Below are 20,892 nucleotides of genomic sequence, written 5' to 3' on the forward strand. Positions count from 1 at the left end.
TCAGAGCCTAACTCTTATGGTGCATATCTCAAAAGTGGGTGTGGCCATGGGTGTGTCAGGGCATTCTGAAAAGTTGCATGCAGAATTATAGAATACTGTCTAACCACACTAATTTTGGATGCTGGCATTTATACCAGGTTTTAGCAGGTGTAAGCCCAAAGGTTAGGCACAAGATCTGTGCTAAATGCTATTCTATATAATAATAAGAAATAGAATTTAAAAACATATTTTCTGTTTATTGATAGTAGCCTTAAAGAACGGAATTGAATCAAATTGAAATTTGCATGCGCCCTAAGTTTCAGAACCATTTACTGAATCCAGCCCCATATGTGATTACAAGGTCAGCTGATAACCAAAACATTTTCTTTCTGCTTTCAGTCACAGCCCTATATGGACCATAGACCACATAGGCATTATAAGCAGCAATTCTCTAATTCTGCCCATGGCCCCCTTGGTGCTTTTCCTCTGCTGTGGTCCACCCAAGCAGAAACAGGAAGTTGCATCAGAGGGGGCAGATTAAATCTCTGGATTATATTAATGTATGCTGTCCTATTTTTATTGGAGTTATTTTCTGAAATTGTAGTATGTAAACCACTTTGACCTGCTTGTCAGAAACTGTAGTACAGCAAATGTGTCTAAAAACCAATACACGATATTGCAAATTCTTTAAGGATGCGAGCTGATTATACGTACAGTATTATATGTATGAAAGTTCTGGTCCGCTAAAGAAAGAGTAGAAAATACTGAAACTTGAAGAGGCAGGGAGGCCTCAAACTAAGGGCTCCTTTTACGAGTATTGGAGCATTTACCTCACCGGCCTGCAGTAGAAACCTCTATCGCAGCTTTGTAAAAGCCAGTGTACGTGATGTAAAACCACCAAAATGTCTGGTAGACCACAGGGGGACAAGAGAGCCCAATGCTAAAGTAACAGTGAGGAGAAAATGAAGGAGATAGTGATCTGTCTAGAGAAGTGGCAGGGGTGGGAGTTCGAGAAGTGTGAACTGAGAAATAGAAGAGGAAAGCAGAACGTCCAAAAGATGACCTGCTTGATGTACATATCTAGATTAGATATTTTCAATGATTTCAATGATTTTCAAGATATGTTTTACTGACAACTGACTCTCTCTCACACACTGTATTTAGAAAAACTATACAAACTGAGGGCTAGCTGATTTAGCGCGCGCTAAACGCTAACGTATCCATTATAGTCTATGGACGCATTAGCGTTTAGCGCATGCTAATATTTAGTGTGCGCTAAATCGGCTAGCGCGCCTTAGTAAAAGGATCCCTTATTTCTCTATAACTGTCAAAACTGGACTAATTGTAATACAATTTGGGATATACGAGTACTATGTATACATTTGCAACAAGTCTACATTTATATCCGCCACCTCACTTAAATGACATTGCCACTAATAAAATAACATTCATTTTTCTACCTTTGGTCTTTTGTGTTTGTCCTAGTCTCTGGTTTCCACTTTCTTCTGTCTTCAGCTATGCTGACTGCTATTTCTTTTTTTTCCGATAGTCCACATCATATCTCATGTCCAATCTACGATATGTGAATTTAGAGAAAAGGGATGGGATTTGATATACCATCTTTCTGTGGTTATAATCAAAACAGCTTACATAGTCCAAAAATCTAGATGCCAGAAAGCCAGACCCTTTCAAATTGCAATCCAGACTGCCTGAAAATACAAATTCTTGGGGGAAGGAAAGAGAAAGAGAGAGAAAAAGACAGTAATGCTAAATCGGCTTGCTGGAGCTTTTCCAATAAGTGTTAAAAAGGAAAAAAAAACCCCATAACATTCAAAAACAAATTTTACAGTAAAATACCTATGTTTTCTATGATTCTCTTTATATGATCTACTACAATAAAACAATAAGAGTCATTTTTGATAGGACGTCTATGTCCAGCTTTGTATGTTTCCTACAAGATGTCCAAAGTCGAAGACAGACAAATGGCCATTTTGAAAACCGACAACATTGCAAGATGTCCAATTTTTTATTTTTTTTTTTTGAAAGTCGCCTATCACCAGGATGTCCAACCCTTGGACATCAAACTTTAATCATCATTTTCAACCATAAATCCAGACTGCTCAGGGACTGGATCAGTTTGGATTTTTTAATTTTCCAGAATCTCAGGCAGTACTTTTTAAAGTCAAATTTAAGGAATATAGAAGAGATGAACAAGCCAGTTTTGTTGATTTAGTCACTAACAAAAACAGGAAAACATATAAAGAAACGTAAGGAGAGAAGACAGAGGGTTAAGCAGATGTACAGGAATTAAGATGCATCAGGATACATCTTAGATGTCCTTAAAAAATGTATTAAAATTAGTCAAGAATGGCCACAAACTACTTGATTTGGGCTTAGGTACTAACCAGGCATTTTCAGCAGTTCTCTCCGGTTAAGTTCTGCTAACTTGGTTAGCCCTAGATAATCTATTTAAATGCTAGAAGTCGTTTCTGGCCATTTAAATTGCTTTGAATATCAACCCCATGGTTACCTGATTGGAAATTTTATAGAAGCTCATTTCCATGAAAATTACCCTTCGTGTGCATTATTTTGATGATATGTGTAAAATTATTCTGCCAATAAAGCTATGTGAATCTGAACTGATATTATGAAGACTCCAGCTAGCCCTGAACTTCAGAAAAGAAGAGAGAAGAATGAAAAAGAATAACAAAAATAAAGTGGAAAGAAGAAGCAGAGAGGAAGAAAAGACAGAGGTGCCAGTCTGGGAGAGCTGTTAAATCTCCAGTCTAGGTGTAAGAATGATCGGGCTCCACTATGTGGATGACTGAGAGCCATTAATGTCTACTTCAAAGGTGGTTGACAGAGCCTTGAAGCTTGTTAGGTTTTATTACCCTGCTATTTCTTCCTTGTTGAATTACAGGCAGCAAATGTAATGGTACATGATTCGAATGGACTGCTAAAGACGGAGGCAATTTGCAAGCACTACAGACAGTGGATAACAGTGGCCTCTATTCTGAAAAATTCCCAGGCACCCTAGAAAGCTGAATATCCAAACCACCACATTTTCCCCATTTCACAAAATATATCTGGGCCAGCTGGTTGGTGGTGGGGATTCTATCTGGCTCTGTGTTATTTTTTGCATACCTCTGACTTTTGCGGAAAGCAGGCCAGCCTCATTCCTGGCCAGACATTTGGCTGATAGACATTTCACTGAACAGATATTTGACCAAATATCGGTCAAATATCTGTTCGGTGAAATGTCCATCAGCCAAATGTCTGGCCAGGTATGAGGGCTGGCCTGCTTTCCCCAAAAGTCAGAGGTATGCAAAAAATAACACAGCCCAATGGCAACTTCATTATTTTTGTACTGGGTGCCATGTTTTTTGGTTGGGTTTTTTTTTGGGGTTTTTTTTACCTTTACACTGGATCTGCTGGTTTGAATTTCTGCCTCCATGTGCTGGCTATTTTCCTCTTATCCTTAGGGTTAGGGAGAGATCCTGAGTTTGTGCAACCCCAATTGATAGGGTTAGGGGGATACCCCGAGTGTTAGGGTAAGGGTTAAGTTGAGGATTGGGGATGGTAGACAGGGTTTGGTCACATGAAGTGGATGTATTACCAGCTACTTGTGCCCACTTGTGACCCATTTTTGTCTCTCACACACAGAGAAGCTATGGTTGGATTAGAGAGATAAGTAGGAAAACTCAAACCAGCAGATCCAATGTTAAGGTAAAAAAACAAAACAGGGCACCTGGTGCAAAAATAATGAAGCCAGCATTTGTCCATCAGAAATTTCATCAAATGTCAGTCAAATATCCATTCGGTGAAATGTCTGTCAGTCAAATGTCCATCGGTCAAATGTCTGAGAGCCCCCTCATTATAGTAAGCACAAGCACAAAACTGCCGCACCGAAGGTAAACTGCAGAAGGATTGGTAAAATTGATCAGTATTCTTTTAAGGTCGTGGCTGCTGTTGACCGTAATTTGTTAAGGATGTGCTGTCATTTTAAACAGCAAACAATATATTATTTTGTTGTTTCCCATCCAAAATGACACAGAAAACAAGAAAAAAATATGGTTCCATGTATATCAGGCATAAAGGAGCTTTCCTCAGGGTAGGGATTGGTATGGGACATTGTTATCTCCTTGGATTGTCATGCTTGTAAAAGCATGACATGCTGGTAAAAGCATGTGAGTTACCGAGTGATGAGTGGGAATATAAGGGGTATTATATAGCAAAGACAGCCATGACTCTATTATCCCTACCTCGGCCACCTGCCCAGGCTGCATTCCCAGCAGCGGTAAGGGGTAGAGTGCTGCTCTGGGCAAGAACACATACAGCACCTGGTACTGGTGGCTTTGACCACAGCTTTATTCAGACTATAATGATGACATAACTGAGAAGGTATGAGCATCTAAAGGCAGAAGGGAATCTAAGTGGATATCTAGCATGAAGACATATTCACAAAAATATGGACCAAAGAAGCCAGAGAGTTGTAATGGAAGACCTCTAGAGAACCACAGTGCCTCACAATTAGAGAGATTCAAAACCAGCTTATAGGTTTGCAAACCAATTGGCCACTTCTGCTCAGGAGATATCAGGCGATGTAAAATCCAATGGGACTAAGATCTGAATGTCATCTATGTAGATATAAGAACTAAAGCTCAGAGACTGAATCAACAAAACCAACAGTGCAAAAACCTATGACAAAGAACTCATGGTAGAAGAGAGCCCTGTAGGACACTACAGGGCTGAGGAGAATTCCAGATGTGTAACTATCACACACTTCCAAGAATTTAGAGCAGTGGTCTTCACTAATTTTTAAGCAGGCACCACTTTGGATCCAAATGAGCTGAAGGGGAACCACTAAATACCTTTCTATGTGGGACCATGAGTCTGATTACCAGTATTTGTCAGTGATATCCATCCCTTCCATTCTGCCTTCAAACTTTTCATTTGGGGTATTCTCACGGAGGTGGGCATTTCCAAATGTATTCTCTTCATCGATATGAGAAATGCCTTGCCCTTCAAGCATGAGGCCCTTCACCCCATCCACTTCCACCTTTTTGTCATGAGCTTGGGTGAACAGGCAGAGAATAACGGAAACAAACAAAAAAGAATAATTGGGGCCACCAAAAAGATTTCCAGGGGCCACCAATGGCCCCTGCATTGAAAAACATTGACATAGAAAGAATCTTACAATGGCCAACCTTTAGTCTCCCGACATGCTATCTTTAGTCTCCCGACATGGTAGGGGACTGGGGAGAGGGGATTAAATGGGGAGTATGCTTGTGGTATGTCTGGTTTGAGTAGTGTGGTGTGCGTGCTGCTCTCGAGATGGGGGCTGCTGGGGATAGGTACTACAAATTGGAAAAATTGTGGGACCGATGAAGGGAATGGGCTGACCCTGTGGTTGGCTCGTCTTGTGAGGGGGGTCTTGAGCCTTGTGACTCTCTCTTTTCTCCTCTGCATAGAGGGTCTGCACTGTTGAGCGAGCCCATACTTTTTTTGGTTCTGCATGGGTTCTATTTCTTGGTACGTAACTGGTGGGTGTTGTAGGGCTCCTCCTCTTGTTTGTTTCTGTCTTACTGGTACAGTTTGTGCTGTTGTTGGCAGCTATTGTATTCTTGTAGTATTACCTCCATTTGCATATACGCTCATTGTGTCATGTCTGTTTCTCTTGTTGACTCTTTAATAAAAATGATATTTAAAAAAAAAAGAAGAAAAAGTAAAGAGAAGTGCAACAAAAATGATAAAAGGGATGGGATGACTTTCCTATGAAGAAAGGTTAACGCGGCTAGGACTCTTCAGCCTGGAGAAGAGATGGCTCAGGGGTGATATGATAGAGGTCTATAAAATAGTGTAGATGTGAATCGCTTGTTCACTCTTTCCAAATTTTGTTACGATAACCTAATTTTGTTACAAATAAAAGTGTACGAGTATTCTTGTAATGTGGCTCTCCTTCAGAAACTTGTCTAAACCTTTTTTTTTTTTTTTTTTAATTCATCCATAATTCTAGACTTGACCACATTTTCTGGAAATAAATTCTACAGGCCAATTGTGCATTGAAAAAAAAAAAATCCTTCTTAAATTTATTTTATAACTGGCGGCTGTTAATTTAATGTCCCCCTAGTCATTATTTGAAAGGACAAATAACTGCTTCCTATAAACTTCCATCCCACACATAACTTTATAAATCTCTATCATACCCCTTTTAATAATCTCTTCTTTAAGTGGGAGTGTTTGGTGCAGCGTGGGAGTGTGTGGTGTGGTGGTTAAAGCTACAGTCTTGGCACCCTGAGGTTGTGGGTTTGAATCCCGTACTGTTTGTTGTGACCTTGGTTAAGTCACTTAATCCCCATTGTCCCAGGTACATTAGATAGAGTGAGAGCCCACTGGGACAGTTAGGGAACAATGTTTGAGTACCTGAATAATTTGTAATCCACATAGAATTGTAGGATTTGTAGAATATAAATTATAAAAAAAAAGAGGAGCCAATCACCAGGGATAGAGAATGACTAGGGGACAAAATTTTTCCCCGTCCCCGCGGGAACTCATTTTCCTGTCCCTGCCCCATTCCTGCAAGCTCGGTCGTCATTTGCACAAGCCTCAAACACTTTAAAATCATAAGTGTTCAAGTCTTGTGTAGTTAAGGCAGAGCTTACAGGAACGGGGCAAGGACAGGGACAACGACAAAATTTGCGGGGACGGGACAGGGAAAAATTTGTCACTGTGTCATTCTCTGACCAGGGACTGATACAGGGTAGTGGTGTAAATACTGCCAAGCAGCCTGTGCAGTACAGGGAATCCCAGTAAAGAAAGGGGTACAGGCATAGTCTATGAACAACAGGGGTGGTGGTAGACCTTAGCACATGCTTTACTTTCCTCAAACAGTGTGGCTGTACTGCCTCCCGATTTTGTCTTCAGTTACTTCAATTGGTCCCAGCGGCAGCATCAGGGCCAAGGCTCATAATAAGAGGTGCATGCTTTTTTTTGCCACATGGTGGAGCAGCTTCATGGTTAGAGCAGCATGCTGAGGACCATTGAAATCAGAGTTCAAATCCCACCCCAACACTCCTTTTGAGCTTGAGCAAATCACAACCCTCCATTGCTTCAGGCACAGATTTATCTGGCAAAATTCAACTGTCAGCAGTTTCTTAAATAGTAGCTGAAATAAGCTTGGGTATTCAGTGCCAGCACTGAAAATCCAGTCAAATGGCAACTGCCAGGAGTTACCCAAATACGACCAATTTTCAACTGGTACCAAGTGAACTAAGAACAGCCTTTTTGCTGTTCTAAATTAAGTGAATAGATATCCAAGTACTGCTACTTTAATGTTAATAGTACCCAGGTAACTCCCGGCTCCAACCTGCCTCCACCTGCAAACTGCCCCAGTACATCAGTGCCCCTAAGCACCCCCTTAAGATTTTCACAAACTAAAAAATCATAATCATCTCAATGCCACACCACAAAGAACAATCCTGTAAAAATGCATACTTGGACCTCAAGCATTTTAATATTTAAAGTTTATTTAGTATATACTTAACGAAGGCAATTTCCAAAAGCCATTTACCTGGGTAATTGAGCTGTTTGGAAATTCCCATTATCCCTATGCATAAAAGTATGATGGTTCTTCAAAAAGTTTCTGCCCTTACATATTTTTGCAGGAAATGGTTGGGGCAGGAGCACATGGAAGTGACGTCAGCAGGAGAGATGTCGCAGTCGTGAGGAGCACATTGCTCATGACAGTGAACAACTAGAGGTACGGGGAAAGGGAAGGTGGTGCACGTGTGGTGAGGGCAGGAGTGGGAAGAGGCAGGGGGCGGAGAGGAGGGGGTGTACCAGCACCCCCACCAACATAGCGCCCTGGGTGGACTGCCCCTCCCCCTTACCACACCACTGATGGCAAGCTATTCCAGATATTGAGTGAATAGTCAGTTGCCACATGTACAGTAAAACCTTGGTTTGCGAGCATAATTCGTTTAAGAAGCATGCTTGTAATCCAAAGTGCTCATATATCAAAGCGAATTTCCCCATAAGAAATAATGGAAATTCAGACGATTTGTTCCACAACCCCAAAACTTTAATACAAAATACTACACGCACTCGTATTACAAGACCTCACTCATTTAGAAAAGTCACTACACTCCCACAACGTCAGAGCGAGAAGAACCATCGGCTCAGTTGTGATGATGCAACGCATGTATATTGTATGTACTCGTATTGCAAGACCTCGCTCGTTTAGAACAGTCACTTCACTCTTGCAGCATCAGAGAGAAAAGAATCTTCGGCTCAGTTGTGATGTGTGTATACTGTATGTACTTGTATTGCAAGACATTGCTTGTATATCAAGTTAAAATTTAATCAAATGTTTTGCTTGTCTTGCAAAACACTTGCAAATCAATTTACTTGCAATCCAAGGTTTTACTGTATTTGGTAGAAAAGCCAAACTTGTACTTCCTGAGGTAGAGGTAGTCTTGAGTCAGAAGTAGCCCCTCTGAGAGTGAGTTCCATAGTGTGGAGGTTATTCCTGAGAAGGCTAACTGGTGGTATCACATCATGAGATGTTCCTTGAGAGACCTTAGAAGCCTCAAAGGTATGTAGAGAGTTAACATTATTTAGGTGAGAGATTAGAGAAGCTGGGCCTGTTCTCCCTTGAAAAGAGGAGACAGAGGAGACATGATCGAAACATTCAAGATAATGAAGGGGATAGACTTAGTGGATAAAGACAGGTTGTTCACCCTCTCCAAGGTAGAGAGAACGAGAGGGCACTCTCTGAAGTTAAAAGGGGGTAGATTCCGTATGAACGTAAGGAAGCTCTTCTTCACCCAGAGAGTGGTGGAGAACTGGAATGCTCTTCCGGAGTCTGTTATAAGGGAAAACACGCTCCAGGGATTCAAGACAAGGTTGGACAAGTTCTTGCTGAACCAGAACGAACGCAGGTAGGGCTGGTCTCGGTTAGGGCACAGGTCTTTGACCTGAGGCCGCCGCATGAGCGGAATGCTGGACACGATGGACCACTGGTCTGACCCAGCAGCGGCAATTCTTATGTTCTTATGCTCTTAGGTATTCTGGCCCATTACATACAGGGCATTATGGTAGGCTAGCCATGGTGTTATGGCATGGCCCACTGTGATTAGACAGGAGTAAGGTTTTGCCTTTTGGAAATCTGTTGGAGGCTATGCAGAACCTTGCACTCTGTTACTGTGGCGTTCTGTGATATTGAAACATGATTTTCATCTAGTCATGTGAGGCAACTAAGATTTTTTTGTGTGATATTATGTCTAAAAATGTCAAATACAATTTTTTGACCAAAGGTTGTAACCACTATAGCCCAAACTAGGGCTGACTCTGAAGGAGCAAGAGAAAGCTGTCAGGTTAATTAAATATGCAAAAGCAATAATAATAATTTTTAAAACTTGGCTTAACAGCATCACTACATCACAAATAAAAAATTACAGACTTTAGATTTCTCTCTCATGCCTTTGACTCCTTGAATGTCATTGTGTAAAGTGAAAGATAAACACAATGGCCAGAGCTGACCTGGACCTGCACTATAAGGCAGGGCTTCCCACACCTGTTTTGGAGACCCCTCAGTAAGTCAGATCTCTAGGATATTCACAATGAATATGGGTGAGATCAAAGTGCATGCACTGAAAACTCAGTATATGCAAATTTAGCTCATGCATATTCACATCCCTTCTGTTAAAATCTTTGCACTGGTTCTCTGTAGCTGTGAGAATTAAATGTAAGCTTTATGCTTAGTTTTTAAAAATTGTGTATGGATGCTGCCCGGAATATTCATCCCTTTTAATATTTTTACCAACATTTTGTCAGTCTGGCAGATCAGTCCAAAGGAATAAACTTTCTTTTCCTGCTTCTTCTTCTTTTCTTAAAAACTTGATTCTACATGTAAGAACTTGTTCAATTTTACAGCGTTTGGCTGTGGAGTCACCTGGTTTTGGATGCCCTGCTCTATAAGGCTTCAGCATTATCCCTAGAGCTTGTGAAACTCAAGAGTTAGGGATACATCTAAGCAGTATAGTGAAACAGACCCACTGCTACCTTCCTTAAAGTTCATGATGTACTAGGTGTGCATACCCTATACACGTGTGTGCACGCGTGAGTTTGAGAAGAGACACAAACACAGCTGCAGAGTAGGACACTGTCTGTCACACCAAGGCTCTGCATTTCAGTGTCCCAGCAATATAATACAGAGCTGGAAAATAGTAATACACCATATGCTGCTGAGAGGGAGGGGGGACTAGGGCAAGGGGGTTACACTGAGCAGATGGTAATTACTTGTGCCAAAATGAGGAAACGGTTATACAAATGCTCCTTTCTCAGAGAGAGAGAGAGAGGGAAAGAGGGGGGGGGGAGTACACATACCCAATCTGCTTATCTATGCCTTGGTCTCTTCCTATCACATGTCCGTATAAACTGTACTATAATATTGATTAGAGGCGCATGAGATAGTGTATATATTTTATTTTCTCAGGCAGTAAAGGCGTGATATGTACACACTGCTAATACTAACAGCCTACTGCCCCCCTCCCGAAATAAATCTAAAAGTTGGGAACAATGGGGAGAGCGAGGGAGCACCTGTCGCTCTCCTTGGGGACTGGCCCTGCTGCTTTTCAGTCTGCAGAGGGGACTGCAGCTGCCAACTGTCGAGGCATCAAGTTACACTCACAAAGACCCTCTCGCTTAATCTTGTGGTTCTGGGAGAAGAGAAGGCCAGGAAATGGCCAGCAGGGAGGGAGAGGCTTTCCAGCCTGATGGCACCGAGCCTACTCTTGGGATGGAACTGAATGCAGAGTAGAACAAGCCGGAGAGTGCCAGCCTAAATAGCATAAGGGGTGATTTTTAAGGCACAAATTCTCAAGAGAAATTACTCATTAGGAGTCATAGAATTCTACTATTTTCCTTTGATGGCTCTTATTTTTAATGCATTTAGAGCAGTGGTCTCCAACTCGCGGCCCGCCAGGTACTATTTTGAGGCCCTCAGTATTATAAAGAACGATTCTGTATGGAAAACTTGTGCCCTAAGTGTCTGGCGGTTGTGTCTGGTGGTCGTGCTCTGGAACGTTGCCCGCCTCACTGCTATAACCTCACACAAGCGCTTTCCTACGTCCGTACGCGATTGTGAGGTAGAGTGGAGAGGACAATCGCGTACGGACGCAGGAAAGCGCTTGCGTGAGGTTACAGCGGTGAGGCATACAACATTCCAGAACGTAAGGTAACTATTGGAGGCAGTGCAGCTTGTGCGTGTGTCCGGTGCTGGAGTAGGTAAGAGCTGAAGGCGATTGCGGACGCGACCTCCGGACACTTAAGGCACAAGTTTTCCATAAAGAATCATTCTTTATAATACCGAGGGCCTCAAAATAGTTGGTCCAAAATCTTGTCTCTTGCAGTTGATACTTCGATAGTTTTTCACTTTCTGCATGTTGCACTGCTTTCAGCTGTGTATAGCTCAAATTATCAGAAGCAATTAAGGAAATATTTATAATTTCAGATAATTCAGGTTTTGGATTTATAGGTACTTGGAGGGCCGCATAAAAAATAGTTAATGTCTTATTAAAGAAATAACAACTTTGCATGAGGTAAGTAACTACAAATCCAAAATGTGGCCCTGCAAATGGTTTGAGTTTGAGACCACTGATTTAGACCAACAGTATCTCCCCTCCCTTCCCCAACATTTTCTTCCCCCTTTTTTTGCTATTTTTAGGGGAATTTTTATGATTCATTTGTATTTTCTGGTAAATACCATCTTTTGGTTCATTCCTTTCTGACCTTAGGAAGGGGGGGGGTTAGCTTGAAAGCTAGCCAAGTAATGCATTAAGGAGTACTAACCGATTTAGCGCATGCTAAATACTAAGATGCTAAGATATAATGGATGTCTTAGCATTTAGCACACACTAATCTTTAGCGTGCACTAAATCAGTTAGCACACCTTATAAAAGGACCCCTAAATTAATTTTCAATAAAACAGTAATACTTTGTACTTTTTTGTTATGTTTGTTAACCTTTACTGTGTGCATTCTGAAAACTTGCACGTGGAAAACACTTATGCTAAGAATGTCTGTGTATTGAATACCTGATATGTAAGTGTCCTCTGAGTGCCCTCAAAATTGGCATAGCTCAGGGTATTGATTTTAGCACCCCTGATCATTCTAAGAGGTTTGCTCCTATGATTTATGGTTTATAATTTATTAAACTTAATATAACACTTAGCTTTAAGAATAGTAAAGCAATTCACAAGATAATTATATAGGTTAGGAAGAGTATAGATAGAAGAAAAAGGGGATTATAGGGCTAAGTCAAGGAACACCTGACAGGTCATAGACCTGATGGGCCCCCGCGGGTGCAGGCTGCTGGGCGCGATGGACCTCTGGTCTGACCCAGTGGAGGCAACTTCTTATGTTCTTATGTATACAATTGAGTATACAGATAGAAAGGAACTACAAATCAAGATTAAGATAGGACAGGGTTTTAAAAAAGAATACTGTACATAGTAGAGAATTAATGTGTCTTCTGTAAACTTGATCACCAGGAACTTCCTCTCCGATGTCAGAATTTACATCGGGGGTGGGGGGGAAGGCTGTGGGCCTGGCGCTTGTATGCGCCTGGCCTGGCATCGGGGAAGCAGAGAGAACAGAACGCAAAGGCAATTCGAGTCTATCACTGAGCCCAGGGCGATCGACTTGCGTTGCCTTTGCGATCGACCTTTGGGCACCCCTGAACTAGAAGATCTTAGCAATTACTGAGCTAGCAACAGTAATCAATTCATTAAAACTTTTTAAGGTTCTGAGGACTTTCTAAGGAACCACTCTCTGCATGAGAACGTACACAGAGTGAGAGCTAAGGGCTAGATTCACTAAGCCCACCAATCAAGTTCCGACCACTTAGCCACCCCTTTACGACCCGATTTCCCTCCGACCCAATTCACTAACTTCTGTCCCGATCATCCTCTGATTGGTTCATGCAAATGAGGGGGAACAGCATTCAAATGTAGGCAGGAAGCGATTCACCCAAAAAATTGAGGGACATCGACTGGGCTGACCGATCCAAAAATAAGCAACTGCTGAGGACCAGTCGCTCAGGTCCTTTCCGACTGCCCTGTCTTCTGTCGCCCTGCTCTCTGCCCCATCTGCTCTCAGCCCATTCTCCTGCTCTCTGCCCCATCTGCTCTCTTCCACAGTGCAAGCCTGTGGCTGTAACCCATGAGTTTAAAGCGGGTTAAAACCACGGGCTCGTGAAAAAAAAAGTAAAAAGCTCTGCCAGGCCCGGAGGGCCAGCGCATGCTCAGACCATCTACAGATAGTCTGCGCATGCATCGGGATCGCTATTCAGCGATCCCTGCAGTCAGTTGGAGGCGTGATTCCGATCGCCCTTATTTGCATGGATTGGATCGGATCCCTCACGGATCGGATCTGATCCATGCCCTAAGTGAATCTAGCCCTAAGCCTGAAGGCCCATAGACATGGCCAGGGCTGGCCCAACTGACACGCAAACTAGGGGACACTCGATGAAGTTACAGGGAAATACTTTTAAAACCAATAGGAGGAAATATTTTTTTCACTCAGAGAATAGTTAAGCTCTGGAACACATTGCCAGTAAGAGTGGATAGCTTAGTTGGTTTTAAGAAAGGTTTGGACAAATTCCTGGAGGAAAAGTCCATAGTCTGTTATTGAGAAAGACATGGGGGAAGCCACTGCTTGCCCTGGATCAGTAGCATGGAATGTTGTTATTCTTTGGGTTTTGACCAGGTACTAGTGGCCTAGATTGGCCACTGTGAGAATGGGCTACTAGGCTTGATGGACCATTGGTCTGACTCAGTAAGGCTATTCTTATGTTCTTATGTAACTAGTAGGCAGTCACATAGGGCAGTAGCTTATGAAGGGCAGCAAATTGCAGTTTCAGACAGAGCAAACCAATTGGTTCAGACAGCTACACAAACTCAAGGAATTGTCAGTGCCTACTTTTTTACCTGCAGGAAGAAAGGACAGTTTTAAAAGCATCCTTCTACCCTTGTAAATGGCTTTTGAAAATTGCCCTTATGATATATACTGTATTCTCTCTAATAATAACCCTCCTCTACTAATGGTCCGCTCCTCTGTTTCAGCATCGAAAAACCCTGTAAATTTAATATTAAAAGCCAAATTTAGATTCTTCCAATTAATAGCCCACACCCTAAAATTTTCAATAGTCAGCATTGCTCTCTTTCACATTCCCCCCTTCCCACCAATGACTGGATCCCTCTTCTTACCTTTATTCATGGTTCTGGCATGGGTCATTGTGGGGTCTTGAGCATGCACAAGATACTCAAGACTTTTAGCATGTGCATGTACTTGATACCCTGTGCCAGAAAAGCACTATAACTGTGAGGAGAGGTAAGAAGAAAAATCTGGTGATGTCGTGGGGAGGGGGGAGAGTGTTGAGTGGTGGAGAGTAATGCTGGTTATCGTGGGGGAGCAAGGGTGGAGAAGAGAAATTTTGCCTACATTAATAGCCCACCCTAGATTTCTGAAATCCCATTGTTTCTAATACTAGCTTGGGCGATTATTAGAGAGAATATGGTATATTAATAAATGTTTAATATTTCAAAGTATGATGTCCAAATATGCATTTTCTACTACTACTATTACTACTACTACTACTACTATTTATTATTTCTATAGCACTATGAGACACACGCAGTGCTGTATATTAAACAGGGAAGAGATGGTCCCTGCTCGAAAGAGCTTATAATCTAATTTTCATAGACTTGTTCTGAGAATGATGGGAATTAAAAGGGATTGTTTAGTGAGGATTCGCCTCAGGTGCCAAATATCCTTGCGCTGGCCCTGGACACAGAATACAACAGATTCTTTAGATGGAGCAGAAGCTCTGATGTAACCACTTCCTCTTGTTTGCAGTTTCCACAAATCGGATCTGCCTGGATAGCAATAACATAACTAAGGCAGGTAATGTATATCGATAAACATACCAAGTCCTTCCCAAAACTGAAAAGGTCAAAACTCTAGCTGGATGCTGTTTTCATTAACAGGCAGTTTCAGGGAGAGTCTGTCCTCCTTCTCCCAAGTCTCTTCACATATTTTCTCAGTGGAGGAAGGTAAACAGTGGAGGGCCATGAGGATTTGTCCTGGGTCTGGTGCTTTATAACTTCTTTAAGTAAGGTGATCAAGTTTACAGAAGAACAAAATTATGTTCAAACTGTTTTTATTGAATTAGCAAAATGCCTTGAACAGTACAATTAAACAACAAATATGAAATTACTGTTGTATTACTAAACAGTCATAAGAACATAAGGATTGCCGCTGCTGGGTCGGACCAGCGGTCCATCGTGCCCAGCAGTCCGCTCCCGCAGCGGCCCCTAGGTCAAAGACTAGAGCCCTAACCGAGACTACGTATGCTCCAGTTCAGCAGGAACTTGTCTAACTTTGTCTTGAATCCCTGGAGGGTGCTTTCCCCTATAACAGCCTCCGGAAGAGCGTTCCAGTTTTCCACCACTCTCTGGATGAAAAGAACTTCCTTGTGTTTGTACGGAATCTATGCCCTCTCGTTCTCCCTACCTTGGAGAGGGTGAACAACCTGTCTTTATCTACTAAGGGCTCCTTTTATCAAGCCGCACTAGCGGTTTAACACGTGTAATAGAGCGCACTAAACCGCTATCGCCTCTTCTTGAGCACGTGGTAGTTTTTGGCCAGCGTGGGGGTTGACGCATGATGAAAAGTTGTACGTGTTAACCCCGCTAGCGCGGCTTGATAAAAGGAGCCCTAAGTCTATTCCCTGCAGTATCTTGAATGTTTCGATCATGTCCTCTCTGTGTCTCCTCTTTTCAAGGGAGAAGAGGCCCAGTTTCTCTAGTCTCTCGCTGTACGGCAACTCCTCCAGCCCCTTAACCATTTTAGTCGCTCTTCTCTGGATCCTTTTAAAATGAACCCAGAAACTCCTTCCCTCCTTTTCCAACCTTCCCCTCCATACCAACAAACAAGAAGGGCTAACAACACTCCAGATACTGGTAATTATCTCTACCCAGGGAACCAAGAACCCCCAAAAGCTCTATCCCAGGGGCCAAACTTAGAATCCCCCTGGTAATAAATCCAGAATGTGAAAACCCTCATCAAGATTGCAACCCTGCCCCACTTACAAGTTACACAAACAACCAAATCCCATTGAGAAAAAGAAAACCAGGAAAATGAATGATGGTGAAACCAAAATAACACCCTCCACACCCCAATATCCCTGCTCTTCTTCAAGTATGTAATATCGTATCCCCAAGCTGATTTAAAATAAAACTATGAATCTGTGGGGCTAAGGGTCCCATATAGAGATGAAATGACTTTTATGTTTAAAAGTGAGACGCAAAATCCAAAGTTCCATTACGCCAATGCCAAAAGGAAGGCGCCACATCCTGCGTCCAAAATTGTAGGATGCTTTTTTTTTAAATTTACAAGATTATTCTTTTATTACAACAAATAAAAACTGTAAGCAATTAGAAAACAGTTCCAGGAAACAAGAAAATCATACACCAACTTAAATTTCTAGTCCACATTATTAGGATTGCTGTTAACCCAGTGGAGGAGCACATATGGAATAATTAATATAAAAAGAATATAATCACCTTATCTACAGGCAGGAAATTTATTCTTCTTTATATCTCCTCGTTTCAAACCTCTGAATTAGTCTGGGGTAAATTATCCAATTTAGACTTACCAGTATCTTGCAAAAATATCTCCAACTGAGATAGATCAACAAAAATATATTTATTGTTCTTGTATGTGACCAAGCATTTACAAGGAAATTTAAGATAGAATAAAGCTCCCACAACTAGGACACAAGCCTTAAGCCTTAAGATGTTTTCGTCTATATTGTGTTTGCTTGGAAACATCAGGGAACACATTTATATTTTGCCTGCAGAACAAGGTCTGTCTATTTAAAAAAATAAAGTTTAATTCAGTTTTGAAGGTGATCAACAGAGTAACTCTTTTAGCAATGTGTAGTCATTAGATGACTCTAGAAAGTGTGATATGTTTAAACTGTCTGAGGATACAAGCTGATCCGTTTCCCTCTCCTCTGATATAACCTTGGAGCTTCTAGGGATGTAATACAAATTATCAGGGAGAAAACCTTCTGCCTGATTATAATTAAGAATATCTTTTAAATACATCCTAAGAAGCTCAATTGGAGACAGATAATGAGAACAAGGAAAGTTCAAAAAATGAAGATTCTTTGATCTCATTACATTTTCCATTTTTTCCTAACTGTACATGTATCAAGATATTATCCTTCATATTAGATGTTAAACAGGACTGGGTCATAGATACAGATGTTTCAACCTTATCAATTCTTTTAAGAACATAAGAATTGCTGCTGCTAGGTCAGACCAGTGGTCCGTCATGCCCAGCAGTCCGCTCACGCGGCGGCCCTTAGGTCAAAGACCAGGTCCTAACTGAGACTAGCTTTACCTGCGTATGTTCTCATTCAGCAGGAACTTGTCTAACTTTATCTTGAATCCCTGGAGGGTGTTTTCCCCTATAACAGCCTCCGGAAGAGCATTCCAGTTTTCCACCACTCTCTGGGTAAAGAAGAACTTCCTTATGTTCGGAATCTATCCCCTTTTAACTTTAGAGAGTGCCCTCTCGTTATCTCTACCTTGGAGAGGATGAACAACCTGTCTCTATCTACTAAGTCTATTCCCTTCATTATCTTGAATGTTTTGATCATGTCCCCTCTCAGCCTTCTCTTTTCAAGGGAGAAGAGGCCCAGTTTCTCTAATCTCTCACTGTATGGCAACTCCTCCAGCCCCTTAACCATTTTAGTCGCTCTTTGGACCCTTTCGAGTAGTACCGTGTCCTTCTTCATGTACAGTGACCAGTGCTGGATGCAGTATTCCAGGTGGGGGCATGATAACCTTTTCTCCATTAACTCAAACTGAGTTCCCTGTTCATTCACCTTCTTTGTAATATCAGTAAAAAATTGGCAAAGCTGTACGACCGTGGTGTGTAATGAGCTCTCAATTATGTTAACCACTGTCCAAAGATCTTGTAATGTTATAACTTTATCGCCCCCTTCTAAGGGGGTTGGAGAACACTAAGGTATTTTAACAGGAGCTAACAATGTACTAGATTTCTCAGCCAACATTAAAGTTGAGTCCAATTCAGTTAATTTAGGAGAAATTAGTTCCACCCCAACTTCTGGTGTAGAGCCAATTTTCTCAATTATACTTTAAGCAGATTGGGATGGAGGAGAAGGTTCACCAAAGAAGAGCGAGGCAGAGTGGAACTGGAGATCGATCTTACCTTCCAGAGATGTTACCAAAGTGGGATTTAGGTGGCAGTCCATCGGTCCCACAACTGGAGCCATTGGGATGACTTTAGCTTTCCTCTTTCCCATCTTTTCTCCTTTTTCTGTCTCGTTACTTCTCATGGCTCTGAAGGTTCTCAAAAGGGGCATGTCTGGCCCCTTTGGCCATGCCCCTTCAGACATGCGGCCTCGTGCTCGCGTCCACAGGCCACATTCATGGCACTAAGATCTTCATAAAGTTGGGAGAAGGACCTCCCCTCCCGAATCCGACAGCTGTCGGGTAGTGGCCGCTGGATTGCCTGCTTGCAGATTTCTCCTCCCTCTGGGTAATGCTGCAGCCCTCTCTCTCAGTGGCACTGAGATCTTTTTAAAGTCAGAAGGACCTCCCCTCCCGAATCCGACAGCAATCGGGTAGTGGCTGCTGGATTGCCTGCCTGCAGATCTCGCCTTCCTCCGGATAATGCAGCAATCCTCTGTAGGATGCTTTTCTTACCATCATACAAACCTTCAATACCCATAGTTTTGGACCCTTGCCCCTCACTCCCAAATGTGAAATCTGTTCCAATAAAATACCACCCGGGCGAAAATGAAGAGAATGGTGCAAGATTTGCTCTAAATAACGAATAATCGTCCTCCAAAATGCCTGTATAGCAATACATTCCCATATTCCATATATAAAGGAATTAGAAACTTTCTGACATCTCCCACAAAGATCTGTAGACAGGCCTCCCCATCAGCATAAGTCTATGTTGGGAAACATATGCATGACATAGCACACAATATTGACATACACGTAACTTCACCAAAATCACACGTGGTGATGGAGCGGAGGAGTCACAAGAACTCAGACGATGTGATCTCATAATGCAAATCTGCTCCTCAGGAGGCCGCTAATTTGTAGAGAGTCTTCAGAGGTATGCACTGTAACAACTTCCCAAGAAGGGAAGAAATTGGAGGACCCCCTATAGGGTTCTGAAATAAATCCTCCAAAAGAGCAATAATCATCAGGTTCAAGGAAGCCACCGGCAACCAAGTCAATTGTCTATAGGCAAAGCTATCAGACCAAGAAACATTAGGACCTCTCAGAGAGGCCAAGGATCTCAGCTGGCCCCCGCTGCAAGAACATGCTGTAATTGCATAAGGCCCAGTGAGCCCCAAGAACGGAAGCTAAAGTTCTCCCTGCTTGGCAAAAAGTCCCCATTGCCCTGTATGGGAAGGAGGCAGCTGTTGTGATGGTCAAACCATCCCAATTTTGCTAAATCTTTCCATAGACTATGAGCAGCTCTGAAAAGTATGGAGGAAGCAACATGAGGAGGAAGTGATGCTAAGGGAGCATGTAACACATATGAAAGAGCAAGTGGATTACACCAAGAAGCTTCCATCTCCAGAGGAGAGAATCCCCCAAGTTATGCAAAAGACATGCCATATTGTACAACTTGATATCTGGAAGCCCGTTTCCAAGTTTATTGTAAATTTGATTAAACATTTATCAAAATACTCCCTCGTTTTCAGGTGCCCCTCGTTTACAGTCAAAGTTTAGCCTTCTTCCCCCCAACAAAAATGGGTCAAAAGGTCATTTAAAATTTTGATGTCTTTATAAAGGAAGAGTATATAAAAATATAACTATTTGGGAAAAACTAACATAGCATATAAACTAATATGTCCCGTGAGGGATAAAGGAAGAGATGTCCACTGTCAAAAATAAGATTTAGTAATAGTCAATAAATGGGGAGAGACATTAAGCTCATATAAAGTTGAAGAGTCTGAGCCCAAATAAATACCCAAATATTTAAAAGAATGCTGGGCTCTACGTAAAGGACAGAAAAACGAGCCCCTCAGGCTCCAGCATGGGAGCCTTACCAAATATTCTGATTTAGCCAAATTCAATTTAAACCCGGAAAAATCCCCAAATTCAGCAAAGGTCTCCAACAACGCTGGTAAAGATGTCTTAAGGTTGGGTAATATGCACTAATATGTCATCTGCAAAGGCAGAGAGTTTGAAAGTTTCTAACCCAATAGGGACCCCCTGCTATAACCAGATTACTCATTATGTCTCTAATAAGGGAATCTAATATCAAAACAAAAGAAGAGGGGACAATGGACAGCCATGCCATGTTCCCTGAAACACAGGAAAAGACTCAGAAACACAACCATTCACCCCAATCTTCGTTAAGGGACTATGGTATAGGGCTTGGACTTGAAAAGCCATAGGCCTGGAACGCCGCAAACATAAAGGACCAATTGACTCTATTGAATGCCTTTTCGGTGTCAAAACTAATCAATACGGATGGCAGAGATTCCAGTTTTACTTTGTCCAAAGACAAAATAATTTGTCAGACAAAGCCCACTTGAAGCTGAGCTAAGAGACCCAGCAGAACCCGAGCCATTCTATTAGCTAAGATTTTCACAAATAGTTTGGCCTCATAGGCAATCAGAGAGATAGGTCTATAAGAGTCCGCAGACTGAGGATTCTTACTGGGCTTCAAAAGAACTACAAAGAGGGCTTCCCGCAACGAACCTGTTAACATCTCCCCTTCAATAAAGGAATTAAAAATCGTAGCGAGACATCCGGAATTGTCATAGTGAATTCTGCAGAAAGGCCATCAG

The sequence above is a fragment of the Geotrypetes seraphini genome, chromosome 9, assembly GCF_902459505.1.
Source record: "Geotrypetes seraphini chromosome 9, aGeoSer1.1, whole genome shotgun sequence".
NCBI lineage: Eukaryota > Metazoa > Chordata > Amphibia > Gymnophiona > Dermophiidae > Geotrypetes > Geotrypetes seraphini.